A 13,833-nucleotide genomic window follows, 5' to 3' on the forward strand; every position below is an offset into this window, starting at 1 on the left:
GTTTCCTGGGCGAGTCGAAACTCCTAGGAGACCGCGAAGGTCTAACAACTTCCCAGGAGGGGTGGTGTAGGCGGAGGGCCAGGTGAGAGCTGTGCCATGTGCAACCATCGTCTGAACACAGAAGAGTCCAAGAAACAGCAGAAACAGGCCCTTTTTACTTAAAATCCATATTTTTAACCTCAGGACTCAAACTCATCCTTAAACCCTCCCAGACCTCTCCCCGGTGGGGGGCTAGCTGCCCCCTCTGCTCCACCTCAAGCCACCATCCATGCCACGTGAGGTGCATGGTTACAGCACCAAACGCAGCCATGCAGTCAAACCCCAATTTCATTTTTGGCTCACTTCATGGTTCTGGCTACACATTAGCAAATCATTCCTTGGTGCTCCCCATTTCCCCCCATTCTCCCCAAATGGAGTCACTGACTAGTTGCCTTTCACTATAGAATCAGCCTCTCCTTTTCTCTCATCCGTAACTCAGATTGCCTCTCTTCCTATGGTCATGACTGCCCATCTAGCAAGGTCCACGATCACGGTCGGTCGAGGGGTTACTTGCTGTGCCTGCAGTGAGGCCCCTGTTCCCTCCCCGCCAGCAATTCACACCAGTGCTGTTCTAGAGAAGGAGGGTGAAACCTCCAATGGCCCCTTTCAAGTGCAGATGTTGAATTAACCACTCCGGAGGCTCATCCTTGCACAACATTGTGACCTGGTGAGGGGGGATGGTCTTTGTCCATCAAGACCTACCCTAGCACGATGCCACGCCATGGAAAGGGGTGAGTTCTCCAAAGGAAATCAGAGTTCACTTGATGGAAGGAGCAGGAAGGAAATGCTAAAGGCAGGAGAGGCACCAAAAACATGAGTTCTACACTTGGCTTTAGTTCCCCCTTCACAAAGCTGTAGTTTGGAAGAAATCATGATGTGAAATGTGAACACACTTTAAATCTCCTTTGGACCCCTGCCAGCAGCTGATCATATCCAAAGTATTACCTTAACACTTGTGGTCAAAGAATGCCACCTGCCATATCAGTAAACAAAGGATGCGGGGACCATCCAGCCCTCAGCCACTGTAGCCGCCCCCAACTGTGCGCCCTGAGGGGATTCAGGATGGAGAAAAACAGGATACTGGCCCCAGATAGCTGAGGGGCGTTATCAAAGGAATGATTCTAATGACCCCAGACTCTTTGCATCTTCCCATACATAGAAAAGCACTGAATTAATTAATTTGAGATGTCTGGTTATTTTCTTTAATTAGCAGTCATCTTTTGATGTTCAACTACCTGTTTTATGTGTTTGTTTTTTGGGTTGTTTTTGCAAAAACTCCTATAAATCCTGGCTCCCCCCCTTACCTCTTCAGAACAGTCGGTTAGACCTATCTGAGAGACTGTTTCCCGGGCTTATGTCTGCCAAATAAAACATAATTCTCAACTTTTAGGTTGTTCATTTTTTCTCAGTCATCATACCTTAGTGACTCTCATAACCTCTTATGAAGTTTCCTCAGCTTTTAAAACTTTATTTCACTTATCTTACATCCATGCTCATGAAGGGATTTTCACATCCCTAGACCCGTCTCTTCATTCACCCTAAATGTGAACCTCAATCTGATATTAATCCCAATAATAATCACTGAAACTAATGTTTTCCCTTAATGATGGGTCTAAGAAATTTACATCATTTCATCTTTTCAAAACTTCCTCAGATTCTCTTCTCTCTTTTTTTTTGTTCTAAGACTAAAGCTTTAAATACTTAATCTTATTTTAAATAGAACATGATATTTTGATGTATAATAAGGAGTATATATTTGGACTTCATCCTGTTCCTGTCACAGAGCTCCTAAAACCCTTGGAATCGCCTAAGTGATGAGAGTAATAAATGTGCCTTTTGTATGTCAATGAGATGACTTTTGGAAAGTCCCTAAGTAACCTAAGGCTGGGGGCTGGTTGTCAGGGGACCCAACCAAGTGATTAGAGGGTTGGAACTTTCATCCCCACCCTCCTGACCTCTGGGGAAGGGAGAGGAGCTAGAGGTTGAATCCGTCACCAATGGTCAATGATTTAATCAGTCCGGCCTACATCATGAAGGCTCCATAAAAACCCAAAAGGACGAAGTTCAGAGAGTGTCCAGGTGGGTGATCACATGGAAACTGTGGAGAATGGTGCCAGAAGAGAGTATGGGAGCTCCAAGCCCTTCCCCATACCTTCCCTATGCATCTCTTCTGTCTGGCTCTTCCTGAGTTATATCCTTTTATAATAATCTGGTAAATGATTAACCAAACTGTTTCTCTGAGTTCCATGAGCTGCTCTAGCAAATAAATTGAACCCAAGGAGGGAGTCATTGGAACCTCCAATCTGTAACCATCAGTCAGAATCACAGTTGACATCTTGGACTTGTGATTGGCATCTGAAGTGTAGGGGGAAATCCTGTGGGACTGAGCCCTTGACATGTGGGATTTGATGCTGCCTCCAAGTAGACAGTATCAGAAAAGAGTTGAATTGTAGGACACTCAGCTGATGTCAGAGAATTGCTTGAAATGGGGAAAAAGTCCCACATACCATAAATAGGAGCAGAATAAGAAGAACACTCAACACAATCCCAACAGTGTCATGCTAGGCTACCGTTGTGGCTTAATTGTTGAAATACACAGATTTTGCTAATGGATTTAACCCTTTCCCTTCAAATCATATGGGATTTCACATCCTCTTATGAACTACTTTTAACTATAAAAAGATGTTCGTTACACAGCATACCACAGTGGCCACTGCCAGCTGTCAGGGCGACGCCAACACGGCAGCTTCTAATCACACCTGCCAACTTATCCACAGACCAGCAGTTGAGAAAAAGGACCAGGGACCATGCGTCTGACAGTGAGGGAACATGACAGTGTGATATTCCCTGACCACAGAGAAACTAACCATAGATATATGTGGGTCAGTTTCAACAGAATTGGAAACTGGCTATTTAAAGTGGCCCCAGCTCCTTAGTCAGTGGTCATTGAGGCATGTGATACAGTTTCTCCTCCAGTTTCAGGAAAGCAAGGAGGAGCTGGTGAAGTCAGTGACTGATTGGACTGTAAAGAGGCTGGCACCAACCACTGTCATGGCTACGCTGATCGTGTTACATGATAGAAGGCAGATCAGGCTTTGATCATCATGTATGGAGGAGAGTTGAACCAGGAGATCTGCACCACAGTGCACTTACTCTGGTGCCGAAGCAGTTCCCACACAGCTTGGGGTGGGGGACAAGGACCATTTCTCAGATTGAAAAGGCAGAGTGGACAGGCCACACGTGGCATGCAGAGAGTTCTGTGCTGAACTTGTGTATGGGTACATGTGTGTAGCTATGTGTATGCATGTTTGGATGTGTGTATTGGTGCATGTGTAGATAAAACAGTGCAAGTTGAAGACAAGCTGGGACCAGCTGTGCAGACCCGGCCTTTTGTTACTTGCTGATTTGATGTGAAACTTCCTTGCTGGCTGTACCTGCACATCTAAAGTTCTTAGGTTTAAACTCTGTTGGTCCAATGAATGCCAAGAAAACGAGTTTCCTCTGATATCCAGTGGTTTGGGCATTAGGGAGATACAGTCATAGAAACATTAGACGTGTTGGTACTAGTTCCATTTCATTTATTTGGAAAACACCTGCCCGCTGGATTCTAAGGAAATCAAGACACTTGCATGGAGGGAGAGCCAGGGTTGGCTTGCTCTCCCCAGGCACAGCAAACGTCCTCTTTGATAAACTGATAAAATGTCCAAAAACCAACAGTGCGTTCTGGAGAGTTGTTGAATTGGAAGACCACAGATGCACCAGGAGGTCGCGCAAAGTACATTAAAAATCCACACTTTAGCATCAAGCGTAGGGAGAAGCGTTTCATGAGTTCCAATTCATTCAGCCATGCATTTGCCATTGCCAGCGCACGTGGATTTCAAAACACTTAAAGAATTACTTTACCCACTTCGGCTTAGTTGATCCTCAGAGAAACCAGATGCCCCTCCCTCTTCTACAGGTAAGATGCAGGCTCGGTGAGTGCAGTGACGTGTCCTGTGAGCAGTAAGATGAGATCGGCCCCCAGCCCCCTGTGGGGACTGGTTTCCAGGGCTGCCCTTGCTCAGGCCTTTTCGCAGAAAGGTGCCACCAGCTTGGAATGCAAAACACGCAGCTTCATAAGCATTTCACTTAGGTGTCTCTTCCTTTCCGATACCCTCTCTCTCTTGCTCTCTCTCTCCCACACACACCTACTACAATAAATACAAAACAAAGTCTCCTTAAAAAATAATTGTTATCAAAACATCTTAACTGTGTTAGTGAGATGCAAATGTGATTATGCATGGATACAGAATTCACAGTTCACTCAACAGAAAAACAAGAGCTAACATCATCTTTCCTTGAAGACTTTTTCATTGGTTACCATTTAGGAAAATTACTCCTTGGAGAACCTTTAATGTAAAATTCTCATTTGTTGCGAGCAATGCTGAACCACCGTTAACAGCCGCTATCCCACTGGGAGGCCTATCTGCCCAGCAGCACCAGCCTGGTGTGGCCATGCCTCTCCCTCTGGTTCACCACACGAAGACAGTCTGCCAAAAACTGTAGCCCACTTCACTTTCTCCCTGATTATGAAATTCTCTCACAGTCACTGTAGGGGGGTTAGAAAGTACTGGAGAAAATTAAAAGAGAAAGGAAGGAAGGAGGAAGATCACTGATCCCACCAGCTGGAAATAATCACTATGAGACTTTTTTGTATATTTCCTTCCAGCCCTTTTAGAAGTATTTTGTGATTGCAACTTTGTGGTTGTTAAGATTCCTACTCCATTCAAAAATAAACTTGCAGAATTGGTATTGGATGTACAGAATCTCACAATGGAAGAGTGAAGGGGTAAGAAAGAATATGTGTGTGTGTACATATATGTATATATACACACACACACACAGACATAACTGAACCACTTTGCTGTACAGCAGAAGTTCACACAATGCTGTAAATCAACTATACTTCAATTAAAAAAAAAAAAGAGTGCTACTGGAGAACGGACTTGAGGATATGGGGAGGGGGAAGGGTGAGCTGTGACAGGGCAAGACAGAGTCATGGACATATACACACTAACAAACGTAAGGTAGATAGCTAGTGGGAAGCAGCCGCATGGCACAGGGATATTGGCTCGGTGCTTTGTGACAGCCTGGAGGGGTGGAATAGGGAGGGTGGGAGGGAGGGAGACGCAAGAGGGAAGACATATGGGAACATATGTATATGTATAACTGATTCACTTTGTTATAAAGCAGAAACTAACACACCACTGTAAAGCAATTATACCCCAATAAAGATGTTAAAAAAAAAAAAAAAAAAGAGTGAGGAGACCAATAGCTCCAGAAAGGTATTCCCTTGCCCAGGACTTGTCTCGGGAGGGTCTGGGGGCTGTAAGTGTGTATCGACCAGGGACTGCTGGCTTCAGTCTACCTAACCCATTTGCCTGCTCTACCCACTGGGTTTCCGTGTGTTATGTTTTGAAAGTAGGGTGGTTTAAAATGCTGCCTGCTTCTTTCTGTAAAGGACAGAATCACACTTTCTCATGTTGCTTTCACGGTGTACCCACCACCATCTAGTCCGACCCATTTCCACTCCAGGGACACGCCTGCCAAGCCCTCGAGCTGTGTCTCAAGGTCAAGCATCTGACAGCATGAGAGAGACACTTCCTAGCTTCCTAGTAATTTAATTTTGTGGAAAGCATATTCTTCCTGAATTTCAGATATTCTCAAGCGTGCTGATAAAGCATCTGGGTGAGTATGTAGGAGGTGAGAAATTTACAGTACAACTCAGATTTTCAAGAATAGATATGGCCTCTTGATTTTTTATGTTTTTATTTATTTCTTTTTCTGGCCACGCCATGCGGCACTCAGGACCTTCGTTCCCCGACCAGAGATCAAACCCATGCCCAGTGCATTGGAAGCACAGAGTCTTAACCACTGGACAACCAGGGAAGTCCCCAGCCTCTTGATTTCTTTATACTGAACTGAAATCATTCAACTGCCTATCATACTGCTGACGGCAGAGAAAACTTGAGTTGGCTAGTGAACCATCAACTTCTCTGGCTGTTGCCTTTCTGATGAAAGTGTTTGGTCATGTTAGAGCTCACAGCCTCTGCCAGGGACACTCTCTCTTCCACGGGGGCCCCAAGGGCCTTTCTTCCAAAGGTGGTCGCCCAGGATCCAGGGCTCCTCTCCACCTAGGAGCTCCCTGCCCTGCTGTGCGCATCCTGTGGTGTCCTCAGCTAGAGGGCCTCATGGCCTGAGAGTGTCTGGTCAGAACCATTCCTGTAGGAATGTATTGGTCTATCACCATGGTTTTACTTGGCTCTTCCCTGGTGTCTGATGATGCTGAGCTCTTTTCTATGTACTTGATTGACACCTGCTTATTTTATGTTCACGTCTTTTGCATACTTTTACTGTATTGTTTGTTTTCTGATTATTGAGTTTTGATTATTTGGTATAGGAGCCCTTTATCAGATGTGGGTTTTGCAAATATTTCCTATCTGTGGCCTGTCTTTTCATTCTCTTGACATCTTTCCCAGAGCAGGCTCTTGCCATTTTCATGAAATCCAATTATTTAATTTTTTTTTATTTTACGGATTGTGATTTTGGTGTTGTATGTGAGAAGTCTTTGTCTAATCCAAGGTCACAGATATTTTCTCTTATATTTCCTCATGGAAGTTTTATCGAACTAGGTATTCTTTTTGGGTCTATGATCCACTCTGAGATATTTTTGTATAAGATGTGAGGACCACTTTTTGGCATATGGAGGTCCAAAGCTTCCAGCACCGTTTGTTGAAAAACCTTTATTTTTCATATTACATGTTACAGCTACACAGCCCCGGACAGAGGGTTTAAGTGAACGTCTTTATTTAATCTTCAAAACAATCCTGTGAGCAAGGGGGGTGGGGTTATCCATCATCTCTGTCTGTAACAGACAGGGAAACCAAGGCAGAGAGGGGGCGAGTGTTTGCCCAGGATCGCCCAAGCCGTAAAAGGCAGCGTTTGACCCAGATGGTGTCTCACTGGCCCCCAGCCCAGGACCCCCTTGGAGAGGAGACTAGTGGGCCAGCCTAAGGCAGCTTCTTGGGCTTTTGGGCAGAAGACCTACCCTATGTGCCCCAAGGCTCCTGCAGGTCTGGGAAAGCAGATCTCATGGCCAACTCGCTATGGGGTCAACAATGGTTGGCCAACCCAAACTTTGGCCAACCCAAAGTTTCATGGCATACTTAACCTGTCCTACCCCAGCCCCCAGGACTGGCCTGGGAACCCCTTCCTCCACCACATAGCACCCTAGCCAGGTGAGTGAAAGGACGGGTAGTCAGGAGACACAGGCCCCTACAGGCCAACCAACACCTTCTAGGAGGAAAAGGGATTGACTGTTTCAGAACAAAAGGGATGGCCCTCCCCTAGTGCCAGGCTTTGCTTCAAAAGACAGGAAACGGGATCCCACCCGGGATAAACATCTTAATGTGGTCCCACCCGGGATAAACATCTTAATGAAAAAGCCAAGGGGCTTGTATTTTGTTGCATTTTTGGGCTTCCTTTATCCTATTCTAAACATTGGTTTTGGACGGCATGCTAAAGCCCCACTCCCATTTGATCTTATCCTTTGTAAAATCATGACCATCCCAATGGTCTTATACTTCTTTTAAGTTTTCAGTAAATAAACACAGTCTAGCACAGTTGCCCTCCATGGGGTGATAAATCAGTGTCCCAAACGTGTCTCATCAATCACAGGATGGCAAAACCCCACTGATTTTAAAAAGGTTGTGTAATTGTGCATGTTCCTGATATTTCTTTATTTAAGAAAGTCATGGACTCGGCTCTTTAAAAATTATGTTTCAACTTAGATTACTCAGGAGAAATTCTTGCCCAGTGAAGCCCAGAAATATGTGAGTCCTGTAATTTTAGATCTTTGATTCATTGAAAGGAATCATAATCTGTCATAAACCACTAATATTATGCTCTGTTGGATTAAAGTGTGCATTTAACATTGGACTTAGCCCACAGACTGATTTGTTCTTTTCTCTTAAAAGAGTAAATTGTTTCATCTGATTGCTAAAGTTTGTTTGTAATGTTAGCAGCACTGATTTGGTCAATCAGTCAGTTTGTTCTATGGCCGATCTCTGTCCTGACTGCAACCATCACCAGCTGTGTCTAGGTCTGTGTAACTGTCTCAAATGCCACCATCATCAGGAAGAACTGGTTCCTCCATGGCCAGTCTGGCCACGACAGTGGCACAGGTTGATCCTGCTGACCCACTGCAGGCCCCAGTGATAGCAAAGTGGTCCTCCACACCCAGAGGGACTAAGAAACCACCAGTGATTCGGGGCAGACACCCACCTTCTTTCCAGATTGTGCTCCAACTGCAAGAGTCAAACTGTCAAGAAGCACTGTTGTGAGAAGCTGCTGGGCTACTCCGGCCTCAGTCCCTGGGCTACTACAACAAATCACCATAGCCCAGCTGTTTAAACAGCAAACGGGAATTTCTCTGGAGGCTGGAAGTCCGAGATCAGAGTCCAGCAAGGTGGATTCTGGGCAGAGCTCTCTTCCTGGTTTACAGAGGGCCAACTTCTTGCTGCATCTTCACACATCACAGGAGGAGCCAGGTGCCCTCTTCCTCTTCTTTGAAGGGCACCAACCACATCATGGGGGGCCCACCCTTATGATGGCATCTAATGCTAATGACCTCCTAAAGGCCCCACTTCCAAATGCCATCCCACTGGGAGGAGGGCTTCAACATGTGAATTGAGAGGTACAAGCATGCAGTCCATTGTACTTCTATTTCCATAGCAGTTCTAAAGGCTCTGATCACAGTCACAGTCTTGGCTTCAAATACTCTCCAACGTTCCCACCATTCGTCTAATGCTATATTCTCTCTAACTCTTGAAAATGAATGAATGCTGACCTGAGAGGAGGAATGAAGTCGAGATAAAGGCGATATGTGTCATGCTACATAATTCTCTGCATTATTTCCCACAACAGAAGGAGAACCCAACTCATGACCTTTTGAAAATAAATACATGCATGAATGATGGATGGATGAGTGAATGGGTGGATGGATGATTGTATCCTTAAAACTTGATATTGCTGGCAAATCAACTTTATTTTGTTTAGTATGGCCAAAATATTTGGGAGTGAAGGTCACAGGGGTTTAAATTACTCAATTATCAGAAATTTGAGGCCTCAAATTATATTTTATTTTTCTATGAAAATCATTTCACCAAATTCCACAATCATTCCTGTAATAATGAATTAAAGTTCAGTGTTACTAAATTCTGGAAAATATGCCATTCCTTACTTAGGCATTGTCAATTATTTGTAAGGTCTCTGAATTAGATGTGCATTAAAAAAATAAAAACCCAATTCTTCAACAATGAAGTAGGAACCATAGTTATGAATATACTTGTATATGTTTGTGTGAAACAACTTTTGATCATAATATCTAATATTTAGTTCTTTATAGAATACAAAACATAATCATCCATCATGTCCATCAAGCCCACAGATCTGAGACATTTACCTTCAGGAAGATGCAATTTTTGTTAACTTTGTCATCTCCTGGGGATGTCAACCAAAGAAAACTTATAATTTTATTTTCTTCCTCAAGATGAGGCCATAAATATTATTGGACAAAGAGGATGGTGTTTTTAGAAACCTGGAGTGAACTCTACTCAGTGAAATTCTTTAGAATGTAAACAGCCTCCGATAATGGCACAGAGTTTCACTTTTGGACAGGAGATAGTCCCACACCTAAAAGCAAAATAAACCAGCCCAAATACACAAACATAAAGCACAGCATCACCAAGGAGGCACTAAGAGACTTCTTATCTTGCTGCAGGTCATGAAAGAAATAGACTAGTGAACAGAACCCACAGAATCAGCAGTTGGAGCAGCCCTGTGCAGCTGGGATGCAGGTCCTGGGATGCAGCAGGTCAGTGCAAAGACAGAGAGATGGCTTGGAAAACGAATCAAGATGTCTAGTCAGTACAAAACATTTTGATTACCCTGACTAATGCAGTAATTTCTTTCCAGTCATAACGAGATGAAATGTCCACATCCTCTGATGTTGGAAATATAGGAAGGAAATGCTATGAAATGGATATTTCAGATTTTGATGTTTTGGGCTGCCTTTTTACAAACTTTAGTTTGGCTCTTCAGGTCAGCTGTAGCAGTGAAATCACTTTGCATGATCAGATACAACCTGGACTGATGTCCTTATAATAGTGACAAGCAGGTTCCTGTCGTACTAGAGAGAGGAATTAAAATAGTAGGTGGGAGAAAACTTTGTCTCATGACTTTGCCAAATATACTCTCCTGTCTTTCCTCGTACAAATGTGTTTATTCTTTTTTTTTTTTTTAATTTATTTGGCTGCACCAGGTCTTAGTTGCGACAAGTGGGCTCCTTAGTTGTGACATGTGAACTCTTAGTTGCAGCATGCATATGGGATCTAGTACCCTGACCAGGGATTGAACCCAGGCCCCCTCTTTGGGTACACGGATTCTTAACAACTGAGCCACCAAGGAAGTCCCAAATGTGTTTATTCTGTGAGTACCTATATTTCCAGAAGACAAACAAGACAAACATGTTACTTATATGTCTTGTTCCATTGAGGTTGATCTAACAGAATACCGTAGGCTTATAAACAAAAGAAATGCATTCCTCTAGAGGCTGGAAGTCCAAGGTCAGGTGCCAGCAGATTTGGTGCTTGGTGAGAGCCCCTTTCCTGGTTCATAGATGACTATCTTCTCATTGTGTCCTCAAAGGGCAGAAGGGGTGACAGAGCTCTCTGGTGTCCTTTTTTGGAAGTTTATTTTATTTATTTATTTTTTGAAGTATAGTTGATCTACAATGTTTCAGGTGTACAGAAAAGTGACTCAGTTATGTATATATATTATTATTCTTTATTATATATATTAATATATATGTATTATTATTATTATTCCATTATAGGTTATTACAAGATATTGACTATAGTTCCCTGTGCTGTACAGTAGGTCCTTGTTGTTTATCTATTTTGCATATAGTAGTGTATATCTGTTAATCCCAAATTCCTAATGTATTCCTCCCCCCCTTTCCCCTTTGGTAACCATAGGTTTGTTTTCTATGTCTGTGAGTCTATTTCTGTTTTGTAAATAAGTTCATTTGTACCACTTTTTTAGATTCCACATATAAGTGATATCATATGATATTTGTCTTTCTCTGTCTGACTTACTTCTTTGTAGGATAATCCTAGGTACATCCATGTTGCTGAAAATGGCATTATTTTATTTTTTATGACTAAGTAATATTCCATTGTGTATATCCCAACTTCTTTATCCATCCGTCTCTTGATGGGCACTTAGGTTGCTTCCATGTCTTGGCTATTGTGAATAGTGCTGCTATGAACACTGGGGTGCATGTATTTTTTTAAATTAGATTTTTTGTGTTTTCTGGATATCTGCCCAGGAGTGGGATTGCTGGATCATATGGTAGGTCTATTTTTAGTTTTTTAAGGAATCTCCACTGGGATCTTTTTTACAAGAGCACTAATGCCATCATGAAGGCTCCACCCTCATGACCTAATCACCTCCCAAAGGCTCTAATACCATCACATTCGGGTTTAGGACTTCAGTATGTGAATTTTGAGGGGACATAAGCATTCAGTCTATGGAAGTACCCTTCCATACATTTCCTACACACAGAATTCACTGGGAGAAACTATTCTGGTCTTGACAGAGGAGAACAAAGATCAGGTTGTAAACTGTAACTGACAGACTGTCCAGGCTGTGAGCCCACTCTGGACAGCTGATTAGAGCTGGCCCTCTCCTTTCTCTTCTAGGCTTCTCCTACCTCTTTGGTTTGATATATGGATCCAGTACCCCGGGTTCTGGATTTGATAAGGCAGCAAACACTCCCAAAGTGTGTCTCTACTGGCTTTCGTCAGGCCCTTATGCCCTGCCTGGCTGAGAGCTTGCCAAGGCCTGGGGTTAACCAGCAATCCCACTCTAACACTTCAGAACCAAAACCTGAAATAAACCCATATGCAAACATCACCACTCATGCCCTCATACACCACATGCTTCTCCTGGAATGGATTTCAATCTTTTGTTCTAAGTAACAGAAATCACTGAAGAAAGCAGAGAGGCTGGGAAGAGAGTAGACTACGAAGTTCTGACAAGAGGGCTCCCACTTCAGCAAACCCAGGACGGGTGCACATCATCCGGCCCGCAGCACCATCTCCTGACACCTCACTCCTGTAAAATGTCAGAGACACACCCACAGTGTTCATACAAAGGACGATTTTCTGGTATGCTGTGGCTTTTTTACTGCTGAAATTATTTTCAAGAACCATTAGTAGATTTTGACCTGAAATGTCTTCTTGTTGTTGTTTCCATCATTGCTTTCTTTTTATCATTTTTAAGTAAGATTGGCTTTTGAGGAGACTCCATAGAAAAACTTTGGAAATGCCACAGTTTTGTGCCAGGAGACATCTGTCTAAATGTTTGTATAGTCAAACATGTTCCTAACAGTCAACCATTTATTAAGTGTTTAGGGCCAAGTGTGACCAAGTAATTGCATCCATGGTCTCAGCACAAACTTAGGAGTATGTGGTACTCTCTCCAGTTTACAGATGCAGAAAGACCAAAGTGGAAAAACCTTGTCCAAGCCACTCAGTGATCAAGTAGAAGATGGAGCCACAATCCAAAATCAGGTACTTCTGGTCAACCCAGCAGGCTTCACTGTTTGCTGCCAGAGAAAGATTTCCAGTGAGGCTGGTAAAGCTTTGCTCTCTGAGTCTGAATTGTAACCCTAGGCTACTCTGGGCAGGGAAGGGAGCAGCCTGCCATCAGGGACCTGTACCAAGGAAACCTTTCTGATAAATCCCTCCACCAGATCTTGGAAGAAAGTGATCTGAACCACCAAGGATCCCCAGTCTTTTGCTTGGCTTTCTTTACTCATTCTAAATGAATGCCACTGTCATACCTAATTTTGTATTATTTCTTCCTACAGAGGGCCCCTGCAGTTGTAAAACTTGAGACCCCCCAAAACCTGGATCTGCCCCTATCATCCTCTAAGTTATAACCTTACAGTGGATTCCTTTAGTGGATTCTTTGGGAAAGAGCAATGTCCTAAAGCAAAGAGATGTGGGACAAGCATGCTTTGGATGGTGTGGAAGGAGGCAGAGGTTCAGGCCTCCAAGGACACACTCTGGGCCTGGGAGAGGGACCTATTTGTGGATATCTGTGGCAAAAAGAAGTGGACAGAGAAAGCAAAGCAAGAGGAAGGGAGGGCAAAGGAAGGGCTGGGAAGGGCCTCACTTTAGGGATGGCCCTGTTCTCCCTCTCCAAGGCACATCCACTGGGGGACAGAGGGACCTGGCTTCATAAAGGGAGCAGCCACAAACTCAGATCAGCAGTAGGAGGCTGAGGTGTGCAGGGTATGCATGGGCTGTGAACCACCTTGGAGGAGACAGATGGTTACGGATGGAAGGCAGAGGGTGGGGCTCAGGGTGTGGAAGTATTTTAAGTGCACCTGTTTAATTGCAGGCAGCAGAAACAATCCGGCCGGTTTTGCTGCAATTTGGTATTTTATAGTTGGCTGATATAATTTCACTAAGAACTGTAAATCTCTAAATTTCATGTATTCTTGCTGAATGAATCCTGTATTCATGAGCATGCCTTGCTGAAAGCATGCCTTCTCCGGGGCTGCATCTCATTCTGCAGAACATGAAGAGAAGAGAGGTCTGGTGAGTCTTCCTGTGTGTGATGCTACGGGCTTTTAAGAGTCAGGCTCAGGACAGCTGTTATATTTGATGGAAAATTACCAATGGA

This window comes from Aethalodelphis obliquidens, unplaced genomic scaffold (assembly GCF_003676395.1).
Source record: "Aethalodelphis obliquidens isolate GAN/ISIS:26980383/991018 unplaced genomic scaffold, ASM367639v1 scaffold29, whole genome shotgun sequence".
Classification (NCBI taxonomy): Eukaryota; Metazoa; Chordata; class Mammalia; order Artiodactyla; family Delphinidae; genus Aethalodelphis; species Aethalodelphis obliquidens.